This window comes from Triturus cristatus, chromosome 3_2 (genome assembly GCF_964204655.1).
Source record: "Triturus cristatus chromosome 3_2, aTriCri1.1, whole genome shotgun sequence".
In the NCBI taxonomy this organism is placed as follows: Eukaryota; Metazoa; Chordata; class Amphibia; order Caudata; family Salamandridae; genus Triturus; species Triturus cristatus.
The window spans coordinates 703,391,475-703,418,465 of record NC_140584.1 but is presented as its reverse complement, the minus strand read 5'-3'; the positions used below and the strand labels follow the sequence as shown (position 1 = coordinate 703,418,465).

Below are 26,991 nucleotides of genomic sequence, written 5' to 3'. Positions count from 1 at the left end.
TTGTGGTGGAACCATGCATAGCAGGTCACCACAAGCCCTCTTTTTATACAGGACAGCCGTTCCCTGTACACTCAAATCCCCCTCATGGATGACAAAATAACACATTAGAAAATCACTTACCTACAAATAACACTTTAGAAAATCGCTTACCTATGGACCAGCCCTAATGCATAGGAAATGCCTGGTATCTGTTTATCACACAAAAAATAGGCAGAGGCATTTATCTTGGTTTCTCGCCACTGGCGGTAGGTGTTAAAGAGCGGCGGGGCGCTGCCCTCCTATTCACGGAGAAGGGGGAGCACACCGAGCAGTTCAAAGCTAATATGGCGGTAATTACTCACAGTGAACCAGACAATACTTTGTTAAGAGAGACAGAGGGGGCATGGGATGGGTACTTTTGCACTTGTTCTGGTCAATGTTTCAATCACCCTCTAAGTCAAAGCCATTGAAGTGACATCAGGACCGGTGGGCGGGGCCTGTTTAAGAAGCTCTGTATAAGTCTTCCCTGGGGTGCTATTGCTGTGTCCCAGGGTGGAGTCAGGAGAGCTTCATGCTAGTGAATGGCAGGGGGCAGGGCTGCATGCAGTGTGAATGTGTGTGTGGAGGGTGGAGGGTGCCGAGAGGTTGTGATAGGGTGGGGAATCTGGCAGCCGCTTTCGGCCCTGGAAGGCTTACCTCAGGAAGTGAAGAGCGCATGCAGCCTGCAGCGGTGCACTAGAGAGGAGCTGCTCTTCTCACTCACATTCCTAATGGAGGGCTCCTTTCCTCATCCCCCCTCCCTCTCACTGCCTCTGGGTTGGGGGTCACCATTAGCGCAACAGCAGGGCTCCAGCCTTCTTTCATCCCTGCATGGTTTGAAAGCTTCATTAATTTCCCAGATGCTTGGTGAGTGGAACTTTACTTTTTTCCTTCAAAAATCGATTTATAAAAGACAAGTACTGGTGTCAAGGGCTATGAATGTTGACATCGATTTTCTCAAACACAGGTTTAAATTGCTGCTGTGTTGATTTAAATGTCGCCGAAAGCTGACTTTGTTAATATATTTAAAGACGGCAATGATTTGACGCTTTGGGGCAGCCCCATTTGATTTACTACACATTTTTTAAATGGAGACACAGAATTTAATTGATGGTTTGTAAAAAGAAAAACCCGTTTCCGACTTGCTCGCTCGCTCGTTCACTGCCCCGACCCTTTTATAATCCCGCGGGCGCCGCCACTGCCTGTCTGGGTCCTCCTCAAACATTAACATTTTCAGACCTATATGCTGTTTAGGTCGCATTAGGTTGAAGACAACTGCCTGCATCTCAGATGCTCCTACATCCCTGTACGAGTTCCCTGTTCAACAGTGTGTCCTGTTAAAAGGACTTTGCTATGAACAGCAGTCCACTGTAAGCATCAGTCGCCGTTTTTCAGGAGGAACAACTCTTCACCATAAGATGTCAAGTGCCCCTCTACTCACCTTTCCTAGTGTTGATGCAGTCTACAGTTCGGTGGTCGAACTCACCCGGCCGGAGACTGGAAAGCACTCCTAGTTCACCTTAAGCAAATGCAGGATTTTTGGGCGTTTAGGAAAATATTGATAACGTTTTTGAATCATTACATTGTGTGAATTTTCTACCATGATTTATGTGCGATATTTTTGTATATTTCCTACCTTTTCTGATATAAGTGCTTAAAGTTCTTTAGTGCCAGGAAGCCAAGTTCTAGGGTACAATAGCTCCATAAATCCGTAGATCAATCAATTATCTGTATACACTATGCTACTAAGAAAGTTTTTTGAAAAGGCACATTTAAAACTAGTGAGTCAATAGGCAGGCTTATTTTAATCCACTGATATCACACATTCTTTTAGCTGATGGAGCTAAATTTGATATCTCTCATCAAATGCATCAATACTGAAGCTCAAGAATCTTATCAAACAAGAAGCCTTGTAAAAGGGAAATAATTCATGCACAATCATTTTATTCCATGACAAAAATAGCGCTGGTAAAAATATTACAAAATGCACACTACTCCTAACCATACATATTTCATCTATGCTTTGGCGCAAATGCATCTAATTGGATCTTGGAAAATGTGCATTAGTAACCATAGCATACATTGCAAGATATGTCCTTTATGGTACATTTCAAAGAAATGTAAGAGAATATCTAAAACATGTTACTATGCACTTGAATAAGTGAAACTAATGATAGTTCCCAATTGTGCACTTTACAATAATGTGTAATACAAAATACAAGGCAACTTAAATGTTGATCCACCATTTCTGCCTTTGTAACCAAATCTAGCCAACTATTGATCAGCAGGTCCTGCAATGATGTAATGGTTCGAAAGTCTTAATTAAGTCAGGAGATAAAATAATCAGAATAATTTGAAAATGCAGTTACAGTTACATTTAGAAACAGGATGTGGTCTTCCAGACTGGCTCAAGCATTTCACACCAAGGAGTCAATTTTTGACATGAGGGAAAAGTCTACAAGATTTAATGTTCATCTCTGTAGAATGGAACCCTACTCTAAGTAAACTCTGGCCATTCTTGGCCTAGCTAAATTTACCATGCATGCCCTCAATAGCAAGTAGTGGCCAAGTAAAAGAAGTGATACCTAGATAGATAAATGGATGAGGGAAGGTCAAAATAACCTTTAGCTTGCCTAGCATTACTGTTTAAATAGGATCAGGGGGGGTTAATCCTAAATTAATGCTACTGACACTACTGGCATTGGAGAATATTACTGCTGCTCGCGAAGATCACATAGTTCTAATGAGCCTAGCTCACAGAATATTCATCAACTGGGAGATATGCTACTGGAGAAGACTGCTTTAGGACTGTTCATCTTCCTTTGCAGAAGACAGAATATGCATATAAGAAAGTGGGTTATTAATTGGGGTGGATGTGAGTCCACCACAAGGAATAATACGACCTACGTGTCAATCTATAACAAAGTTTCAATAACTCAAACATGGGCTCAACCCACTGGTAAGTATGGTACAGAGTATACAGTTTTACTGTAGGAAAATGTTTTAAAGTATTTTAACAGTAACAAAACAGTTCAAAAGTAGGTTTGGGCGGAGTTTGCGGCGTTCTGCTGAACTTCGCCAAGTGACCAAAAAACTCTGTGACACTACGTGGAGTTCTGCAAGCAGTGGAGTGCGTTAGGTCACGCCGTTCATGTAGACTTTTAGCGCCAGGTGTTTGCCCTGTGCTAGAAAACCAGTGCGAACCATGCATAGTGCAAGAGGGCGCTGCTTCTTTCTGCCACTCGAGTATATTTACTGCTCAAGCAGCAGAACGCAAACAGAAGGTTTCTCAACATGAGTGGTCGCGACTATCTGCAACCGCCCGTGTTGAGAAATCTTGCTGGGAGGTGGTCTAGGGGTGGATTTTCCTCACTTGCACTCAAAAGTAAAGCACCAATCATTGCTCACTGGTCATGGCTGACTGAAACCTTGGCGTGATTTAGGCAGACTGTGATGGAGCTCTGGTCAGATACACCAAACTGGTTCATCTTGGTCACAGAGTTGACCACCTGACTTAGCCTCTCTCAAATGAAAGTTCAAATCCTCCTGCAGGGCAAGAATGCAGGTTGAATCTTCCGAAGTCCTCTTGAACCCAGATAGCTACTGAATAAGGTACTGCTGAAGCCATTGGTTTTGGCAGGAACAGACCCAATTGGGAGAAATTCATATTTCACAACCACCAAAGTCCTCGCTTTGGGTGGATACTTGTTGAGCCTTTGGCTGGTCAAGCTTTCTACCTTTGGACTTATAGCCTCATTTATAATTTGGAAGTTAGCCTGTCCTCCGCCAGGGTGATGGAGTAAATTACCCTGATGGAGGTCCAAGTGACCAAATTTTGAAATGTGCATCGGGCCTGAAGAAATTTAAAGCAATGACAGGAACTGCCGTCATGGCAGTTCCTGCCAATGTATTGTAATGTTGCTGTTTGGCTCCGTAATATTGATTGAGCTGTACAGCAAAGTTTAAAAAAATACATATTTTCAAAAACAAAACCCCATAGCAGGATATTGCTTTTGAAAAAAAATAATGTCCACCTCGCCATGAAAGTTAGGCCTTATGGTGAGGGGGACATTTTGTAGTTTTCACTGCCCCTTAATGCCTAGGATTTCCTGGCAGTGATGGGCAGTGAAAACTGACCTGTATGTCCACCCATCTAAATTAGGTGGGTTGGCATACAGGTCAACCTCTGATGGCTCTTTCTCCATTGGGCTGTCGGAGGGGTGTAACTACGATGGAGAAAGCGTAGTCTCTGCCGTTTTTCGACCAAAGTTCCACCTGCATTTAATTCAGGTGTGCGGATCATTGTGTTGCAGCAAAGGGTACTCCATTGCAGTGGCAACAGATAACTCTTTCTGCAACATATAATTGGCGCTTTCATCTTTTTTATGGAGCTCAAAATCTTCCAGTGGGGAAAGCCTGCAGCTGTATGCAACAAAGTCACTTCGAAATATGACCTTTACCTCTGATGCTCCGTAGGTCTTGGAAGTCCAAAAAGTTTCTAAGTCCCAAGTTTTCAGAGTTTCGAGAGTAGCTCCTCTTGGTGGTTTCTAAGGTTCCCAGCACCTAAGGGACAGCACTCGTAGAGGCAACAAGCAGGTTAAGTCTAGTTACAGTTACAACTGGTCAGCTGTGCACAACTTCAGGAAAAAACATTTCTTATGTCTCTGTAACCATACAGGAGGTAAACAAATTAACCCTTACAGTTCACTTCCTATTCCTGGGTACAAGTGGTAGAGAGCTTCAGCGCTTCAAGCCTCTACACAGGTCTAAAACAGAAGGCCCACATCTCTTCTTTTCTTCCACAGGTCTAGATAGTTTTCTAATGCACAGTGTGTGAGCTGACAGCTTTGTAGGTTTCACTAGCCAGTGGGAATGGGTGACTACCGTACACTCCCTAACAAATAGGAAAAATGTTCCCAGAGGCAACTTTTCCCACTTTTGCAGCACATCTGGTTTGCCTTACAGTAAACTAACCAATAGTGCACTATTCCAAGGCAAATCCAACATGGTAGAATCTTTCTCCTCCTGAATGTAGCTTGTGTGACAGCCATGAGTGAGTGTAGGGATATTAACAGTCCCCTCCTTTTCCGCTACACTAAATTGGTTTTGGGGCCAGCCTCCCTCCCCCTATTCTTCTGCCAAGCTGCTGATGGATGGCCTAAGGAACAAAAGGCTTTCCTTCCTCAGGTCTCTCTTTAAACTTAACAATGAATGGGCAGGTCTTGTCCTTGTCCCTTTCAAGCAGATGGAATTCCTGAACCCCTCCCAGCGGTCCTTCCTGGGGTGAAAGGAGTCCCATTTCACACCCCCATGTCTTCTTGTCAAAAGGTTTAAACTTTTTACCTGCTTTATGAGAGATTTTCACCCGTCATTAAGAGGAAGCACTGACAGGGTCCAACTGCTGCCTAATGCTAATTCGCTTGCTAGAAGTCCATGAAGGTAAATTGTAACATTTTAAAAGTCAATTTTCTTAAAGATTTACAAAAAATCTAACTACACGAATGAATTTAACTTTTAATAAATATCCCAAATAGTGGTTTATTTACATCTAGCTTATTCCAAAGTTAGGAGGCTTATTCTTTTATTCAATTCTATTCTTTCAAATAGGACAGTTAGAACCCTAACAGTGACAATAGCTTTGGGGAGTTTTTGTGTTAGAAGTTCAAATTGCTCCAAGTCTTAAAAGTGTCTGATTTACAATTTTACTTAATTTAAATATGTTATCATTAACTAACCTTGAAAGCTGTCACATAAGCAGAGCAACATTTTTACACACAATAAATATGTATTTTAAAATGTGTATTATTGTTCATTTTTATTGAACTCACAATAAAAAATATTTTGGTGCCAGCGCACATCCATGCAGGGAGGTGCAAATACTGACACTAGGAAGTGAACTTAGAAAAACCGAAAAGAAAAAAATGACCAGCTCCTTCAGTTCAGTGAGTGTCTCACTAACCAATACAGCACAAATCTATTCACTTATGTAAAAATCTACTCACTTTTGCATAGGTGGAGAATTTAAACAAACACCAAATTGCTACTATTTTACAATTCAGGAGCTATTATGTCACAAGGAAGATAGGTGCCTTAAGTAAAACAGATGTAGAAAGGGGATGCTAGACGTAGATTGAGGACGCGCTTGAATTATTTGTAGCCCTATAAAATATATTATGCCTCAAATGGCTAACACCCATGTTTCCCCATACAAGTATTTTAAACAGCTCAGTTAATTTATGCATTACCAGCTCAGTGACCATTTTCTTCAACCTAATTCACAGTAAAGAGTTCAAAATCAACAGCTCCAATTACAAAAAAAATGGCATTCAAGAGTGTCTCACTTTTATCTTGAATGCAGAATGTTAGCACTCTAATTGTTCATTATAACTTTGGGGTGAAGCTACAGTACAACACTGGAAAGTCAACTGACAGACTGCCGCTGGTATTGCAAGTGTATGATTCACTAAACAAGCAAGACGTTTTTCTGACATGGATGAGGAAGATGTTTTAGATAATATAGAAAATGTGCCCTTATTTTAGCTTTCTTGAGCATCGCTTCTTAACCAGGAGTTTGGAGACCCCTGTGGAAATGCAACTGTTCAGACAAATATTATTACCAGATTATTAAAGCATATACGCATAAGAAAAACAACGTGTAAAATTTAGAATTTCACAATGCTATGCAATGTGAAGGAATTTGAAATAGGAGGCTAAAAATGAGGTTGCCATCTCAACTTGATTTATGGGAGCAGCACATATACAGCAAGTAGAATCTAGTATGGATGATGCTTATGGATGATGCTAGCCTGAATTGAAGCACTGGCATACTTCGACAAAAAAAGAGCATGAATTAAGAGCAAAAAAGAGAATGTGACATACTAGTCTGGCAGATTGCTTCCTAAAATCACATTTTGAAAAGCTCCAACCTTCCCATTAAAATTTTGACTCGTATATATTTTTATTTCTGAATGAAATATTATATTCCATAATATTTGTATCTTTTGATGAATAATTCTTTCTACCTTTTCGTGCATGGTTTTGAGGTTTGAATGCGAGAAATTGCATATGCCCGGAATCATTGCTTCCAGGAGTGAATCAGTGGGGGCCCATAGAGTCAAAAAAATGAGAACCACTGTTCTAGATCACTAACCATAATTTCTATAACAAAACGAAACCCCTCATTTTGTTAATTTACTGCTGTCTTTTATCTAGGAAATTATTTTAACTCTGCAGCTCTGATTCCAGCAACATGGCATTCAGTTGTGCCTCACATTTGTCATGAATATACAATGTGAGCCTCGTTTTTCATTAGAACGTGTTTAATTTAGATACTCCAAAATGAATAATTCACACAGATGATGTAGGAATAACTTTTAATTCCTGTCACAACCTCAAGCCGCCTCAACTGTCCAAGACTCAACATTGCACTTTGGCATATTCCATAATAACTGAGGGACAAACCAAAATAACCATGGCCAAATAATACAAACTAAAACCAATACAGAAAATACATAATGTGGGAAGGGATCATAAAATTAATAATTAACGGAAATGATATTACAGAGATACAACAGAACCCTTTGGTACAGCTCCAGTAGTACACTGGAGAATCAACTGACAGACCGCTGCTGCTGTTGGAAGTGCATTTTACTCAGCATGTCAGACTTTTTACGCACATGGCTGAGCAATACATTTGTAAATTTATAGAAAACGTGTCCTCATTTCATTTGTGGAGCACCTTGCATAATTTGCATGAGAAAATCATCAGAGACCACCATTTACTCGCAAACATGGTTCATCAAATCCAGCAAAGGATCAGAATTTTTCACTTGGTAAAATTCACAATTCATAAAATTGGTAAGATACTGCCAACAACATATTTGAATTATGACTAAATTATGTTCCTAATCTCACATGTGTACCTTTTTGTAACCTTCAAGACCAGGAATTCAGGACAATGCATTTTTGTTAAGTTTAGATTGAAGAAAAAGATATGCTGAGAGTACTGGTTGTTCCCGACTCTCTCTGGAGCCATTGGTCACTTGATTACCCAACAAGAGAAGAAAGGAGAAAACCGGGAAGTGAAAGAGAAGACATAGAAGTGCTTCCTATCAAAGGTTGGTTTTGCCAAGCCCCGGGATTGGTTAGCTTCAATGAAAGATTTGCTGTGCTAGCGTCACCATCTTCCTAGCTTTCTAGAACAAGTACATTTGCTTTTTTCTAAGAATTGAGTCCATTGTTGCAAATTTTTGTGCTTTCAACCTACGTTCAGTTTGTGGTGTAAAGAGATGTGAAAGCCATGGGTGATCCTGGTAAGCTCTATATTTCTGAGAAATGGATGCAATTCTGCATACAACAAGGGGTCATTGGAGTACTTACCTCAAGGTTTTCCAGTGAAACCAATTTTTGAAATAAAAATAAAAATAGCAATTGGTCACAATGTTTTTGTCAGTAATTTTTAGTCATGATGGCCAATTTACGAAAGCAATATACCGTTACATATGTGTGGCCTTTCAGATTGCAAGGATTCAAAAGGTTTGTAGGTTTTCTAAAAACATACGATACCCAGAGCAAACAACTAAGCTGCAGCATTCAATGATTTTCCATTGTATCCTGACCATGCAGCAATTCATACGGTAAAATTCAATGGATGAAAAATGGGTTTGAAGGACACTAATGAGTTTAGGAACATGGAATATTTGTACTCCTAGCGTGACTCACCACCACTTTGCTGTCCTGAGAAAAACTGGCTGGACCTGAGACACAAAACACACCAAAACGTGACCTGGAGACATCACATTTCACCTTGCAAAATAAATGTATTTTTTACAATGTGGGTAGCTGCGGACATTGGGCCTTAGCTCAGCCAAAACCTTTAGAAAACTACCACACCCAGACATTTCTAATTAAACATCCAGGGGAGTCCAGACTTGTGTGGATCACACAAAATGTTCTTACTCATAAGGCCTTTCAAACCTCAAACTGTGGCATTCTTTTTCCTCATATTTCTGTGAGAGAAAGTTCTTGAAGCTGCAGGGATCCACAAAATTCCCACCACCACTCTTCTCTCATTGAAAGAAATGCAATTCTACTTGTGTGGCTCGTCCTAGCACTTGACACCCAACTGGTCCCTAAATGCAACATAGAGAAATCACATTCCACCTCACAAAGTTACCAGATTTGGTGATGGAGGTAGCTGCAGCATTCTAGTTGTTTGTAATTTGGTCTATTCCTGTTGCAGGAACTAGGCTTAGCCACACAAGTGAGGTAGCGTTTTTATTGGGACAAGTGTGTGTGTGTGAATGCCTTTAATTGGGGGATGGCACTGGCCTTTGCCCAAGAGGCCTCCCCCCAAAGAAACAAAGACATTTATGGTGTATAGTGGGCATATGTCCCTCCCCCAAGGGAAGCACATTGGGAGCAATTACCCCTAATCTGCCCCTTATTGTGGTGGCCAACTGGGGACTAACCTCTGAATCTGCCTCCTGGGAGAGCAGAAATACTGTATTGCCCCCTTTGGGATGGTGGCATGGCCTTAAACCAGGGTGGGTGGCCCTCACTCCTTTCTTTTTTTGTACAAATAAATAATTCCCTTGTGTCTGGTCAACCTTCTACCCCCACCCCAGGGGCAGATTGAGGGCAGCCCCCTAATCTGCCTCCAAAAGGGGCAGAAAGACAGTATTGTTTCCTTTGTATTGTGTACTATGTGTGATGGGTATCCCCAGACATGGGCCCCTTGCTCACTGTGTCACTAGAACCTAGCTACACCTGAGTAAGGTGTCCTCATCTTGGAAAAACAGGTATTGGGTTGCTTGTGATCTGGTTCAGGAAGGAACTGGCCTGGTAGTTGGGCTGGAGCAGGGTCAAAAACTTAAGTGGCATGGTGTGCAAAGCAGAATGGACTGGGATACATCCCAAAAAAAGTACCAATGGCTGAGATTAATACAGGCCTTTCACCCATCACCTTTTTGTAGGCTAACCTTTGGAATGGTGGTATGGCCCTTTGCCAGAGTGGGAGAACCATCCTTTTTTTATATAACAGCAATTATTTCTGTTGTGGCTAAAGGGATTTCTGCCCCCTTCAATGGCAGAAAAACTGTATTGCCCAATTTGGGATGGTGCCCTTTCCATGGTCGTCGGCCCCCACACCTTTTGATATTAATCCCTGGTGTATTCTGGACTTTCCACCCCTGGGGGGCAGATTGGGGACAAAACCCCATACATGCCCCTAATGAGGTAGCAGAAAGACCGTGTCACCCTTGATTGGAAGAACACTTGCCCTTGCCCAAGGGGCCTCTCCTTCCAAGAAACAAAGAAATTCATAGTCTCTAGAGGACTTTCTACTCCCCACAGGAAAGCAGCCCTATGGGGGATGCAAATTGAGAGCAATCCTCCCCAATCTTCCTTGGAAGAGGAGCCAGAAAGTCTGTCTTCTCTTTCCCCTTGAGCACTGATCCTTGCATCGTCCCTCTCACTAAATAAAAAGGGGCGGGCAGATTTATTTATTTATTTATGAGTTTTTTATAGCGCTTGAATCACCCCCTGAGGGGTATCTCGGTGCTGCGGAAATGCGGGAGTAAGCTGACACAAAAGCGTCTAGAACAGAACAGTTTTAGGAAGCCTTCTGAATTGGAGATGATCTGGACATTGCCTCAGCGGAGTGTGAAGCTGATTCCAATACAGAGGAGCGAGATGCGAGATTAGGGGTAAAGCTACCCCTGGCACTCAGAGTAGAAATACTATCTCACCCATGAATGGGTAGACACTGGCTCTTGCCCCAGGGGTATCTTTCCCCTAGAAACAAAGAAATCCTGGGTGTGTACTAGGCTTCCTACCCCCCTGGAAGGGGCAAATTGCAGACAATCCTCTCCAACCTCCTGCCCAAGGGGGCAGAAATTATGTCTTTGCCTTGGTCTGGTGGAGCACTGGCCTTTGCCCAAGTGGCTACTCCCACCTCGCCAAATTAAGCCCTGGACTGGTCTAGTGCAGTTGATCTGTGCTTGGGGATTGTGTGCTCAGTGTGATCCCAATCAGGAATCCATTGAGGAAAGATAGTGCTGTAAAGGTGAGTCCCCTTTCCAGCGCTGCCTCTCCTGTAGACACCCATGCTCAGGGGCAGAGTTTTGGCCTTTTGCGATTTCTTTGTGTTGCTCCATCAGCATGCAAATTTGTAGTTCATCAAGAATTAGACATAAATTATATTATTGAAGTCATAGACGTAAAGCCAATATTGTATTGGATTAAAATATGGACACATCTACAGCCACTTCTGATATTTTAAATGATAAAAGTGCTACATATTTTTAAACGAGCCAGGATCTCACCCATCGGTTTGAGTACACAGAAAGATGCCTTTGTGAATTAAAATGTGAATGTTGGTTCGCAAATGGATGATACTTATTGTGTTTTTTGGAATGTTAAAAGAGGAACACATTAAATGTATGATTGACAAGGGTTTCCTTGCTTCTAGCGGAATCAGTTCAGTTCAAGGATATATTCCTCTGCCCACGACCAGAGGATCTTTCACGATGGCTTAGAACTGAAAGGAAATATCTCACCCTTCCTTCATCTTTGGCCTTTGGTTTTTGGCCTTAGTCCAAAGGATCAGGAGTAACCAAATAGTCCGAGTTTCTCTGAGTTTGCCTTCGTGTTAACTTCGCGTTCACAATTTATGAATCAAATAACCTGTGCCAGAGAACATTATGTTGCTTAGCCAGCCTAAAGCTATGGGGTGGGAAAATAATGCTTTGAGAGTCTCACTGGAAACTATATGCCAGACAAATGGGTCGATGATATATCTTGATAAATTCCGTAATATAGAATATGATGTAGCAATTAGATATTGTATTGAATGAGAGATTGTGATATGGTTAGGACCATGTTTTACGTTTATTGTAAATTGTGTTAAGTAGCATGCATTGTGATCATGAACATTTCTGAACTGTTTGTTTTGTTTCACAGTTTTTAACATAAACAACGATGATGATGATGATGATGTTTCAGGAACCAAATTGTTAAAAGACAGGAGGGCATATGTAGAAGCCCCTATCGCCACCACAACGGCACTTTTACGGACGTTGTGGTGGCGATAGGGGCTGCGTCTTATGTACAAGGCAGCAATAAGCCACTTAACGTGGCTTGACGCTGCCTTGTACATAAGGCACCCTTTCACGCTATAGTTTGCAAGAAAGGGGCGTGAAGTGGATGTTGTGGTGGGCGTTTCACCGCAACACCCATTGTATATGACACTGCCCCCTATGTACAAGGGCAGCGTACATAGGAGGCAGTGTCAAAATTAAGACCTGGTCTTACGTTGGTGAGACGAGGAAAAATGCATTATATCTCCTCATTTTTGCTTTTTCCATGTGTGCTGCCTTGTGCAGAACACATGGAAAAAGCAAAATGCCATGGTTTGTTTATGTACAGGAAGGTATCCCTTCCTGTACATAAACAAACATTTTAAAAGAATGCCATTTTGTAACTTTCATGTGTGCAGGATTGTTCATGTGCAGGAAGGGACACCTTCCTCCACATAACCAATCCTCCCCAGCACACAGACACTGTGTTGGCGCTAAGTTGCTAAACTTATCGCCACCGCAGCGGAAAACGCAAGGCGGCACCACATTCTTGTAAATATAGCGCAGCCTTGCATTTCAGAAGTGTCGGAGCGTGTCGTTAAGCCAAGGAGGCTAACCACACGCTCCACCACTTCCTAGTACATATCCCCCAGAGATTCCTTCCACACTTAGCATGTGAACAAGTCCCACAGCCAGTTTAAGGCAAGCAAGTTGAATGTTCAGTGTTAAGAAAGTTAGAGTTCAATTTCTAGGGGCATTGGGATTGCAAGGGGGTGCTGTTTCTTAAGAGCCATTTGGTGATGAAATCACGTGCACTGGGCATGGATGCACACCATAAGCACCAATTTAAACCAGAAGTGCTTAGGCACACCAAGGGGCATATTTACAAGCAGGCGATAAAAAATTATCGCCGCTGTTGCGGCCGTTTTCGGCCGAAAAGCGGCGATAATTTTATCGCCTAGTTAGCAAGGCCACGCTAACGCATGAAACCTTGCTTTAGCGTCAGGATTCCTAACGCCCAGCTTTGCATCCCTAATGAGATGCAAAGTGGGCGTTCCTGACCTAACATGACAGGAGAAATGTCGCTAAGCGACATTTCTCCTATCATCAATCCCCACGCTATGAAGCCTAGCGTCAGGAAAAGTAGCGATAACCCCTGTTATCGCTACTTTCCTTACGCCTGCTTCAGGACTGACTTAGCCATGATATCCTATGGAAGGTGGATATCATGGCTAAGTTTGTGAGTCCCTATCAGCACGCTAACGCCATATTGCGTGAGATTATCGCTGAGTTTCCAGCGATAATCTCACGTTAGGCAGTTAGCGTGAGGATTTTTATCGCTGAGGAGATAAGCGTTGCTAATAGCACGCTATCTCAGCGATAAAAATCCACGTTACCCAGCGATAATTAACCTCACGCTAAGAGCGCTGAGCGATAATTATCGCCGGGTGTTGCTGATATGCCCCCAAATTCGTAACAACAGTTATCTGTTCTTTGTGTGTGTAGCATTTTGTTGAGCTCAGAGGATACCTTGCAAGGACACAAAAACGTGACCAAGTGTTTATAAAGTGCCTGGGTGACCAAACTTACAGTGAAAATGTAACAAAGACTAGTTTTGTTCCTGTTGGTGAGATATGAAGTCTATGTTTACATTTTATTTTTTTTTGCAGATTTTATATAGCGCAAACTCAACCCGAAGGTATTGGAGCGCTTTACATGAGCATCGTATTTACATTACACATTCAGGCACGGGGAGATTAAGTGATTTGCCCATAATCACTGGATGTGGACGCAACCCCGAGGCTCGAACCCTGGTTTCCAGCACCAAAGTCAGCAGTCTATCCCACGGACCATATCCTCTCCCCAATTCTATATTCTATACATGTCAAGCTGCCAAAATATACTCATGAAAATTAATTTTGCTTGGGTACGTAAAAAAGTGTCACTGCTTACTTAAATCAAATCAAAGACAGTTTGGGTGTGACCATTACGCTGGGGTCAGCTTCCGTTCTGAACAGCTCAAATGAGTTCTGGAAGCCACAGTGGGAAGACAGCTGCATTGGTGGCACCGGACACTACATATCTTTGTAAATGAAATGAGCATTATGAGCGCACAATCACATAAGTGAAGTATACAGGCTCCAGCTCTGTGCAAAGTTGCATTCCCTTTGTGTGAAGTCTAAGTGGACGTAAAAGACCCATGTGTTGTGATAGAAGGCGTCTATCCACAGACTGTTAGAGTACAGGGTTATCCAAAGAGCACTAAGCAACAAATATCCTCTAGGGGTTCAGGTGACCTGCTGAAGATCCCACACCCCCTGCTCTGGTAGCCACATGTCAGTCCAACCCATTTGTGGCTGAGGCACTCCTTGCTCAAGAGAGGAGCTGGTACTCAGGACCCATTCCACTCACTCTACGGTCTCAAACGGCACTGAACTGGCCACTCATCCATGGCAGTGTGGCCCGTGGCATTGGTAAAGAGAGAGGAGGCTGGCTGGTGGACTTAAAATGCATTGATGTTGCAATGTGCCAGTATGCCTGCTCCTGTAACCCACTCCTAATCAAAGGGGCTTGCGTACATAAGAGAGACTATAGGGTTATAGCATAATCTGGAAGTTATATTAAAAAGGGCAGGAAATATAAGATGGGGTTTAATTACCATTATTGGAAAATCCCGTTCTAAGATGGCCACCAGATTTCATTTCAACTGAGAGCTCTTGTCACCTGGGTAGCAGAGTTACGCGGCCTATCACTGGCACTGCTGCTGCCTACCCCACACCACCTGAAGTTCTCCAACTTCCTGGGAAATGAAGAGGCTGGAAGATAGGGCACATGCTTGTTATATGCATGCTTTCAGCTACTTTTAGCCCATTTCCCAAAGTAAAGCATCTGTAGGAAAAGTGTAGGCGTCCATGAAACGCCATGGACTGAGATCAAAATGTGTGGGACAACTGATCAAGCCACTGACCGAAGGCAGTACACCCAAACAAACCAGTGGCTGAATGAGGCTGACCCAAACCTCTGTTTGTATATTATTTGTTGCACATTGTATGTTGTGCTATTTTGGGCTCAGGCAGACACCTATCAAAAACATTTACAGTGGTCCACCTCCAGAGAGCTTCCCAGCCCATATTTCAAGACACCCTGAAGCAAATCACATCACTGATGTTTAATCGCTAACAACAGGTAGGAGCACATGCCTTCACACGTGCACCTATAACTCCTGATGCTGAAAAAGAAATGTTTGCAACTAGAGCTGTTCTAAAACCATTCACGTCACATGCTCTGTAAGACTGCCACAATCAATTTGAATTGATATAGTTGTACCGGATTGGCCATCACTTACCTTTTTTTACTGAAAACCAACCTTTGTGAATTATCATACAACAGGATTGAAGTGGGATAAACAGGAATAAAGTGATGTAGCAATCGTATTGAAGAAAATACAATCGCTGTGAAAGGAAGTCAAAAAGGGCCCTCGAACGAGCAAAATGTTGCCAAGAACTTGATAGATCCTATTTTCTACAATACATGGCTTAGAAATTATTATTGACGATTGTAATTTCATATTCTACTGCAATACTCAGATCCAAAATATATAAAGCAGTCAGTCCTAGACTTCTCAGAATGTTCCCTCTAGTTTATCCTATATCCTTACATTTGTGCACCAGGATGACATTCCAGTCTTGAAGTGCTGTATGTACTTGTCCTCCCCCGGCCTGAAGCTTTTCCCTAATCCTCCTCCTCCCGGGGGTGAGAGAGGTTCGATTTTATATCATAGCGTGCCCCAGGCACGTTCTGTCCACACCTGAGGTATGAGACCCTTGTCCTTGCCCTGCCAGCCTAATTTGTTGGCTGTGTTAAATTGACCGGAGGGTCCTGTGTTACTATATAACAAATACCCTGGGACATCCTTACCACTCAGCCAGCATAAAACCCCTGAGCAGGCCCTTCTGTTCAATATGTAGACCTCTTTGTTAAATTGACCATAGTTCTGCCATTTTCCTGTATAACAGGCTGAAGGCAGGTCTGATCCAAATCATATCTAGCTCCTCGTTCTGTGAGGCCTCCTGCTCCAAACTATAGCTCCCCCACCCTACCCGTGTGCCAAGTTCACTAGCGCAAAGTTCAATATCCCCCTGTTCTTTCGACATGCAGCAGACTGCATCCTGGGTCAGTACATACTTTTAGGGAAGTTGCCACCGCAGATGTGTCAAGCTGAGGCAAGAATGTGGCACCACAATACGTGAAGATTTATATATGTATATACAGAATCCCTTTACAATACACATTTTTCTGCTTGCCCATCCAATTTACGGCAAGCGCCTTGCCTGAGATATGACCTTTCACCTAGCTCACGTACCACACTTACTGGAAAGGGCGTCACCATGCATGGTAAAATATTAGAACCATACCGTAAGTCACGAGGTAGACATGGCGTGAGATGATGATAGCGTAGGCACTTCTAACCGCCTTAAAGAGTATAAGAAGAGAGACCACAGAGACATCATTGGACTACCCCTCCCGTCTGTTAGTAGATGGCAGGCGGGTGTGGGTGGTTCCCAAGAGTTTTTCTTTTTTGTTTTTAAGATACAATTTAACTTGCCAATATATTTGCTGTATATGCTATGTATGCTATTTTGCTATGCTATTTTGTCCCTAAATTGGTGTTTTCTTATTGAGCATTCCATACTTATATTACATTTGCAAAGCTGCTTTCTTTTAGGTTTTAGGTAGGTACGTGAGTATTTTCAGTATTTTAGATCGTGTGTTTTACATTCTGAGAACATTTTCCTTGATGTAACTTATGTTTCTCATAATGCATTTATAAATGTGTCGTTGAGGTTTTCTGAATTGTCTCTCTCCAAACGAGTACAATGCCTCCTGATTCATGCGAGGTCGCTATACTTGTATTTTGCATTTGTATGCCTTAGTCTTGCAGTTTTTATGAAGTTGCACCTTCTCAATAAACTGCCAATATTCTTTCCTTCAAATTCCATGGCTCACATGTCTGTTTCCTTCATTTTTAGAGCGAGCGTTCCCAGACACCCCGGCTCAAATTAAGGTGCCCCTTTTGTCCCTAGCTCACTCCCTCGCTCACTCCGTGAAGGCTCCAAGAGCTCTGTGCTCAGCCCCCTGCCCTATTGACCCTTAAATAAAGCTACCTCCAACAGGGGCCAGTCCCTGCACAGTGCCGAATGAAACGTTCCATCACAAGAAACAGCCTGCAGGGTGGCTCCTTGGAGGCTCGGCCCCTGCTAGGAGCTGACCACCTCTCATTTACTTGCCTCCCAGTGTTGTCAGACTTGCCAACCAATACCAGAACAGCAATATGGGAAGCCACACGGTGCGACTGTCAGTGTCTGGGGTCCATCGACAAAAAAGAGAGATCACAGAACGCAGAGACTGAAACAGAAAGACAGGCATGATTGAGGTGTGGCCAGATAATCAGGTGACCATCGACCACAAAGCTCCTTTGTATTCCAACATTTTGGTGGCACTAGCATGAAGTACGCCTCGTGGTTTTTATTCTTATGGCCCACGTTCCGGTCTTGCTATTGGCCACCCTGCGTCAGGATCTGCTGCCGCTGGTCTGGTTCTTGACTGTGAGAGTAATGTCTTCTCAGTAGCACTGCCATGCTTTTTCCGTGGAGTGTGGCTGACAAATTGTTTGTGACAGGAGTAAAGCTGTTAAGGCATTTTTCTACCAGACAGAGTGCTCTGGTGCTGCTTTGGCACCAAGAATCAGAAATGCTTTTGCAATTTACTTGCCATGGACGGAGTCATATTGCTGTCTACCCATCACTTACACGGCATACAACAGCTCACAGTAGCCCTGGTATACGGTGCAGATTGGCTGAAGATGGATGCATTTGCATCTCAATGCTGCCTCCCTCCAGAGCAGGACTCAGAAGGCAAGAGGCAAAAAGCTGACAATCATGATGCCTGACGCTTGAATCGCTAAATTACTGTCACGTGGTCATTCCAGAAAAGCAACGGGCGCCAGTGCTTAATTTGTAATTTAAAGAGTGCCAGTGCCTGAAGCTCAACTTTAAAACAAGTGGCTAGTGTAATAAAATGTGCACACACGACACACCAAAGATGCATAGCCCTTGCCTCTTTAATCCGCTAAAAGATGCCCAATCAATCAATCAATCGATTTATATAGCGCGCTGCTCACCCACAAGGGTCTCAAGGCGCTGGGGGGGGGGTCCGTTACTGCTCGAAAAGCCAGGTCTTGAGTTGCTTCCTGAAGGAGAGATGGTCCTGGGTCAGCCGTAGGTGGATGGGGAGGGAGTTCCATGTCTTGGCTGCCAGGTAGGAGAAGGATCTTCCTCCGGCGGTGGCTCTGAGAATGCGTGGAACGGTGGCGAGGCTGGTCGATCGCAGCTGGCGGGTGGGCGTGTAGAAAGTGAGGCGGTTGTTGAGGTACTTGCCCCCTTCCTTTAAGTCACTACTGCAGGTTTCTACTTCTCCTTTTTGACACTTGTTCCGTCTTTCTCTTCCTCCATCTTTCCGCTTTTTAAAAATGTTCTCTTCTATAAACGTCTGATGCAGAAAATGAAGTGCCGGTCCGCAAAAATAAGTGCGGGTGCTCCCCACCTGCAACCACCGGCTCAAATTAAGCAATGGCAATGACTGATGGGGCTCGCTGAAAGCCCTCCTCTATGTACTATTTTTATGTAGTAGTTACAGATACTCTGACAGGTATCTAAAGCTTTCTCTGGCAGAACTAAAAAAAAAAGCCAAATAAATTAGATGCGTTTGTTTTATTTAAAATAGTGAGCTACCTGTCTTCAAGGATAATGTGTGTCTTTCACCCAGCACTGAACTCTGATGTCAGAGGCAGCATCCAATAGTTCTCTACACAACTGCATGCATTGGCATTGTCAGGGGACAGGGACACCATAAGTATTGGTACTAGTTACTACTGCTGTCATCTGGTATTAATAGTTAAGCACACTGACCTTATATCCTGTATTTCCAAACGAAATAGCTGAAGATGAGAACCCCTAGGGATGTGAGGGGGGAAACTAGACTGTGATGGAGAAGTTGGTGCCTCAGAGTAATGAGGTTTGCTGGTAAGTAACTGGCCATTACCTCCTTGACTGACTTCCCGGTCATAGTCACTACTTTTTGAGCTGATACCCAAAGAAGCAATCAGCTTCAACAAACCAAACCTTACCCAAATTTGATACTAAAAGCTTAATTCATCATAGACAACCAAAGATACGTCATCGTGATTTAACTCATCAATAACCTTCTAATGAATTCTGTGCAGAAATGCCAGAAGCTGAAAAAGTAACCCACCAACAACAGCCTGCAATGAAGAATACTGGCAAATAACTGGCCGAAAATAGTGAGGCAGGAAGGGGCGGTTGGTGTTCAAGGGCACGAGGGGCATTGCCCTGCCCTCATGGAGAGGAGGAGAAGGAGAATCGAGCAGCTTAGCACAAAGGGCTACTAGATGCTTGAGATGAATCAGCTTGAATTGTGGGTTTTTTTGGATTGAGGTATTGGTGCTAGGACTGGAGAGTCCTGGCCCTGGAGGCACATGCCAGGGCGGTGACTTCACAAGCATGGGCATGGCAAGGTTCAGCAGTGCTGAACATGTGTGCTTTCAGACATGGACCGCTGTGTCCCAGGGAAGGGTCAGCAGAACTCAGTTCTAAGTAATGGTCTGGGGCGAAGCAGGCTGACGACTACAAGGCAAGAGTGGGTGGCAACACCTACGCATGGGCCTCACCGCCTCCACTCTCACCCCCTGCTGGCCTGATTTTAGTGCTCAGATGCTGGCTGAAAAAGGAGAAAGGCGTCCCGATTCTGGTTGTACATACTCGAGAAGTGCTGACAAGCAAGCATGTTGTCTTGTTGATGAGGAGAAACTGTTGCTGAGGAAGAGATTCCCACTAACCAGGCTAGTGCGTGCATCAGGCACTGCTCGTTCAAGAAAAGGAACCCGTGGGTGCTGCAGCCACAATCCCACCTCTAGTTGATTCAATATTGTATTGTTTCTGCGGTCGCCTACTTTAAATGGAAAACATGCACGTCTTTCTCCACTCACACTAATGACTGAAAAAAAGCATGAGACTGTTCTCATAACCAAGTTACGCGGGGGAACAGAGAGTGCATGTGTGGGCTGTTTTTCAGTCCTTAACGGGAAATCTGAGCACAGTGGAAATTAAACAAAAACAGAATAATGTACAGACAAGCACGTTTTCCTTTTAAAGGTTGTTACTAGAGCAACAATCAAACTGCAAGTAGCTGCTTGTGTGATTGTTGCTGCAGTCGTGGGTGGCTTATGTTGATCGAGCAGGCCCTCCAGTATGAAGCACGGGCTCAGCCTTGGCTCTGTCTCCTAGCTGGAAGAGTATTTAAGTGCCTCCTAAGACAGGTAATGTATTTTCCGAAATCAAGACTTTACGCATTTAATTTCAAAAGCAGTCTTTTAAAACGTAGCTCTTTTCCAAGTTAGATGGGTCAGGGCTTATATTTTTTAGCTATATATGCAGGTAGATTTCTGCTTCACCCACTTGTTCCATGCATATCTGGAAATGTTATGCCTCACCACTTTCCGATTTCACCAGCTGCCACTGAGCAGGATTGTGTTTTACAGGATGTGCTGGGAATGCAGGGATGGAGTCTAATAAGGAACTGCATATTTCCATCCTTGCATTTGCATTGTTAGAATCCCTAATTTATCTTGGATTGCAGCCCAATCCCTTAAGAGGACAGGGTCTGAAATAAAAAAAAAAAGTAAAATAGTTTTTACAAGTGAAAAGTATTGGGATAAGCACACTAGCCAGGGCCGAACTGGCCGTAGCGGGCACCAGGCAATTCCCCAGTGGGCTGCATGGGTAGGGGGCGGTTTTGGGTACCTAGGGGCCGTTTTTGTTACAGGGCCGTTTTTGTAGCATAGCTGCAAAATCGGCCCTGTAACAAAATCGGCCGAAAACTGGCCCTGGAAAAGAGCTCGCCTGCACCCCCAACACCATGGATGGGGGGGGGGGGGGGGGGCGAAAACGATGCCTGGGCCGGTCTTGGTTCCCAGTACGGCCCTGACACTAGCGTAACGAAACTAGCGGGGGCACTGCAAACTACATGGAGTCCCCCCCTTCGGACTCAGTTAGGAGCTGTCACGCCAGGGTACTGCTAAGGGGGCCCCCTGGAGCACGGAGGCCCCCCGCACCACGAGGGCCTTTTTTGTTGCACTGCAAGGTAAGCAAGCAGTGATCCCCTCGGCCGTTGCCTGCTTCCCCACAATACTGACAGCTCACATTCACACAGTGGAAGCGATCCTTACGAGCAGCTTCCTCTTTGCAAATGGATACTGTAGTGACCGGCTGGTCACGGTCTAGTGTTTGTAAAGTAGTGTCTTTCCACCAGCCACTCCTCCAGAGCTGGCTCCCAGCTCACCCCACACCCATCCATCACAAACCTGACCGGTCAGGTGACAGGTGACTCTGCAAATAAAAGGGGCAGGGCGCACGTGCCCTGGGCCAGTTCAAGAATGTAACAAAATGTGTCCCTGTCATTGATGCCACTGCATGAGAGCCTAGGCCCCTAACACTTACAGACACCACCAGCCGGTTTACAACCAATGTTAGGCGACCACAATTGCGGTCACAAATGATTGCAAACCCTTAGTACATTGCGTTGCGATTTGTAAGTACAAGAACACCGTTTCTTGCACACTCCTCCTTCTGAATTGCAATGAGTTGTATAGCACATTGCAACATTTTCTACTCCGAGGTGTGTGCCTTTGTGTGGTTTCCCAGCTGTAAAACTTGTAGTTTTACAAGCCATGCAGGCTTTGCAACCACAAATCCATTTCATAAATCAGGCCCATAAATAGCTATTTGTACTTGGAGAAGAGTAACCTGAAAGACAGAAGGGGAAATAAGAGAGATAAAAGCACAGAGACCGTGTGGCAAAGAAATGTAAAACTTTCACATTGAGTTTCAGAAAACTGAACATTGGAAAAATTGAAGGGGAGATTTTTTTATACCTTTGTATATTTAATATTTGAAATCTGTAAGGAATGAGTTAATAATGTTCAACATTAGCGAATGTTGCTTTAACATTCTGCCTTCCATACGTGAAAGGACACTGCAATGTTTGTCTTATGCAATGTACTTGTTAAAAAAAAATCACATTATAAATGTTGCAGCAATCATTAGCGCAGTCTACATAACCTATGCGGAATAAATTGGTGCTCTTCTCTCAGGAAAAAGCAGAGGTCAGGATATCTGATCCCTTGAACATCAGAATTTCGTATGTGGATGAAGGCTGGTCAAATCTTTACACGCCGGGCAGTTTTATAATATTCTTCTTCCATTAAACGGATCCCATTCTGTCATAAATTTTCAATGAAGCACAGGATATTAGGATCAACAGTGCCCCCCTGTGGCGAATTATTCATGAAGTAGCTCAAGGATTATCAAACAAAAAACAAAATCTGGAAATAAAGGCCGATCGACGTGGTTTTTGCACCTATAGTGTAAACATCGGATGAGGCATGTGTGAAATTAAGTTTAAAAAGTGGTGAAAAAGAAATAAAATCATAGCTTTGAGATTTTTGTCATCAATTTAACAAACCTTACATGTAATACGCATGGTCCAATAAGAGGGAAAACGCGACATTTCTGGATTTATGTACACTTTTGTTCCCTGTGAAAAGTGTGTTCTCGGGCTTAGGGAAAGCTTCCTAAAACTAGAACTTGTGACATTAACCGATACTTCTGCAGCCATGTAAATCGTCACGAAATTGTGAAAAAGAATTTCCAGCAGGTTTGTTGTTGAACACGCGTGTTGTGCCGTGGTCCTATTTTTATTTAATTTACATGTCTGCGGTCTTGAATCTGACCGAAGAAAAGCTCTACTGCCCTGATTAAACTCGTTTGGAGGGCCATAGGTGCCTTTCACAACGCAGATAACATGGTACTCTGCAGTGTGTGACTTCCAAGCCTTGGACTTTGTAATTGTGTGTGCGAATAGTAATTGTATGTATGCAAACACATACTCTGAACAAGCATTTGCATAGCCAATAGGTCGCACCTTTGGGACCTTATAAGTGTTTAGCCATGCAACAGTTGATGTTGTTGCACCAAGGATATTGTGCTGGATAACCAAACACTTATAAGGTCCCAAAGGCGAGACCTATTGGCTATGCCAATGATTGTTAAATGATAGCCTGTAAGTAGCACTATAGTGTTCTCTGCAGACGATGTTCAGCCCTGGGCACTTTTGAATAATGATATATATGTAGCGTTTGAATGTAGCACCGTATCTTTCTAGTAATACCATACGACATACTTAGGTTTTCCACATTACAAAATTTATGTGGAACACCGTGCCTCAAGTAGAAACCGGTGCGAGAAGTAAAAAGGATGCAAATGAAATGTTCACACCTCTTAGCAATTGTAGGGGCATATTATCAAGGACGACATTAAAATTATCGCCGGTTTAGCGGCAGAAAACTGCCGCTAAAGCGGCGATAATGGGCTTGATAATGTGCCCTGGAGAATTCCAATAAAAGCCCATGTTCACACCAGAACATGGACTTCTATTGGAATTCTCAAGTGCATATTATCAAGTCCATTATCGCCGCTTTAGCGGCAGTTTTTGGCCGCTAAACCGGCGATAATTTTTAACTCTGTCCTTGATAATATGCCCCGTGCAGATAGAGCGAAAATAGCATCCACTCATACTTTACACTCACTCGTACTGCCAACTACTTTGACTGCTGAGCACAAAACAGCAAGCATTCAGGAATTACACACTCAAAACATCTGCAAAATGATTTGCCTACGATTTACTCCATTTTTTTTAGCTACTGTGTAAATCGGATGCACTAATATCATAGCAACACAGCACAAATAACAACTGCACAGCCGAGATTTGGCATACGATTTTAGAAGCAGTGTGTAATAACCCCATATACAGCTATTCCTGATCTTTCACTTCGCAAACCATTAGTGTCAGGATACTACAATTCCCAGAATGCATTGATGTAAAAAGTGAAAGCGCGGGGTAAAAAATATGATGCCAGCATACAGAGAAAAATCTAGCAAACCAACTACTATGAAGTATACTAAAATTACCTTTACCAGGTTTCCTTCACTACTGAACAATACACGCACTGGGTGGTTCACTTAAGATTTTTTTTACCTGCCTCCAAAGCTATTAAACAGTTTCGTAACTAAACATCTATAGTAGGTAAAGTAAAAAGCAAACACTATCACATTCTTTGTACTTATGTTACTCTGCTAGTTTATCAAACCTTTTCATAAACAAATGTTTACATTTCTTTGCAGGCTTTGGGTCATAAGCAATACATCCTTCTAATGTGACAAGGAATGTAAAAATATTATCTTCTTGAAACTGATGGCTTGTTACCATCAATAAAAGCGCAGTGATATGCACATATGCAAATAGGCTTCTGTCAAAGTAAATGCCCACTTTACAAGGAGTTGAGTAAAGACAGATCCCCATTTCTAACTGTGCAATTTGCACCAATTAAACAGCATATGCCACATTCGCATGAAGATTAGCTTGTGAAAATTGTGAGTACAGAAAACGGAAAATGTCTGTAGTAAAAGACGCATAACATCAATAAAAGAATAAGAGCTAAACTGGTTTCCTAAAGCTTGATTCTTGCACACCTTTTTCGAAATTAATGGAAAACTGGCATTTCCACTTGCCGCACCTCAACATCTAATATTTGCATCTCCACAACGTTTGTCATGGATGAATGGCACACACAACACTCTTTAAGCCAAAACTAAAAATGTTCCAGTCTAATATAGACAACAAGCCTGTAGGAATGTGCTATTTTAGTATCAGATAATACAACAGCGCCACCTGCTGCACACAACTGATATGACAAATTGAGAGTTTACCCAGCAAAAGCAACAAGCGCGGCCATGCTAATTACTAACCGATGGCCCCTGCGTGCCGCTTCTCGCTCCCGCAAGGTGGATGCGGTGGCATGCACGAGTTTGTGAAAAGTGCAGACCGATTCCAAAAGTTCATCTCCTAGAGTAATGCATGCGCGCTGCCTAGGCGAGACCTAAAAAGGTCGATAAAAAGTTTCGGCAATACACCTCAAGCCCCATGATGAAAGCACGTACTGTGAAGAGAATAGTAACAATCAAATATGGCGTTGTCGTCTGACTTCATAATAGTCAAGCATAGTTATCTGGATAAGTACTGCCCTTCCGAAATGTGCTTAATCTTTAGCATGTCTGGATTTAGGCGTTTGCATAATGTGGCCTCCTGCTCTTTAAAGTGGTATGCTATTTCATTTAGAGTGGGTGGTCAGATGGCTTTTTCCTGGTGATGAGAGACAGTAAAAAAAGAAAAATCCACACCATGGGAGAAAACTACTGTGAGGTTCATTCATCTTTTGTTTACTTTTCCAAAACAAACTTCCAAATTGAAAAGCGAAACATCCCGAAATAAAGTCACCCATTAAACTCTTCCTACCGTGACAGGAACTGCCATGGTGACAGTTCTTGCCAAAATACAGAGATGTCTCCCAGGATGGTGAGCATGTCTAAATTTGGCTGGCAGAGTAAACTTCTCTGTCACCCTGTCCTCCTGTACTCTGTCTGCTAAATCCTAAATTCTTTCCTCTTTCTAAAGCGGCAGAGTGGATGAAAAACAACAGTTTGGAATGCTACTCAAAGGATTGCCAGTGGTTAAGACTATTTGCAAGCCTTCGTCCCATCACTTATTGGGTGTTTGATCACCAGCTGTATTACTAGAAGCCAGAGAATGGTGTAGTTTTCCAAGCCTACTACTGCCAATGTTTGTGGATTCTAAAAAGTAGTACATTTGCATCCATTCAGGGAGCACTTCTATTGGTTCAGATTTGCTAATGTTTTGATTAACTGGTCACTAAGGGCCATATTTGCAAATAAGTGGCACAACTCAGTGTAGCAAGCAAAGTTGCTGCGCTGAGTTGCATCACCTGAAGAGCGCAGAATTGCGCCATCTCTTCAAAAGAAATGGGTCAGTTCTGTTCCCTTCATGTGCTTACGCACTTAGGGATGCCTTGTGCCAACACAGGCTCCCTTGCACCATGGTGCAAGGGTGCTGGCGTTATTGTCAGGATATTTTTCCTCTTTCTGTGTGTGCTGCAGGATTGAGTACACATTCAAAGAAGAAATAACGTGGAGAATTTAAGATATTTCCCGTTCATACGCCAGGCTCCGGTGGTTACACCATTTTGGCACAAAGCCATGTCACCACGTAAATATGGGTTTGTGTCAAAATCCATTGGTAAATGCACAGGAACGCCTATCCACCATTTTTGGAATGCCTACCTGATGCAAAGTAACTAAAGGCATCTCATTGCACTGCATTGCATTACTTTTTCTTACCAATTTTTACAAATCTATTTTTGCATCCTTTGTAAATACTGACAAGAATTTTGGGGCCCAGTAGGATGGCGGGCGGAGGCACCACCGTGGTGCTGGCGGTGGCGGAAAATGCCATTTTCTGCATGCGAGCAGCGGTCCTCACGCCCACCATATTAGCATGGCCAAACATACCCCCTTTTCCCGTCTGTCGCGGTGCGCCGCGAACCGGCATCAAAATGTGCCCGCCACTGCGGCGGTGGGAGCCAATGGAGATCCACCGCCGTGCGGAATGACATCCTGTCCACTGTACAAATCAGTATGCCCCAAACAGCCAGTCGCACCGCAGCGGAGGAACCGCCCAACCAGAGACGGCGGAAGCACAACAGTGGAGCGCGAAACCAGATTACCGGTCCCTTCCACCCGGTCCCGACCTTAATGGATCCAGCTCTGCATGTCTTCCCGGTGCTACACAGGATTCACTACCAGCAAGTTATGCACCGTTGCGGACGCCGCCGCAGGTATGCAATAAC

The 26,991-nt window shown here is 43.4% G+C and overlaps 1 long non-coding RNA gene across 1 annotated transcript; it reads left to right on the top strand.

Moving 5' to 3' along the window:
- The first annotated feature begins 506 nt into the window (after positions 1 to 506).
- On the top strand, positions 507 to 17,089 carry LOC146858000 (uncharacterized). Its single transcript, XR_014979637.1, has 3 exons — positions 507 to 885; positions 7,997 to 8,135; positions 13,766 to 17,089. It is a non-coding gene; the product is annotated as an uncharacterized LOC146858000 (long non-coding RNA).
- The last annotated feature ends 9,902 nt before the right edge of the window (positions 17,090 to 26,991 follow it).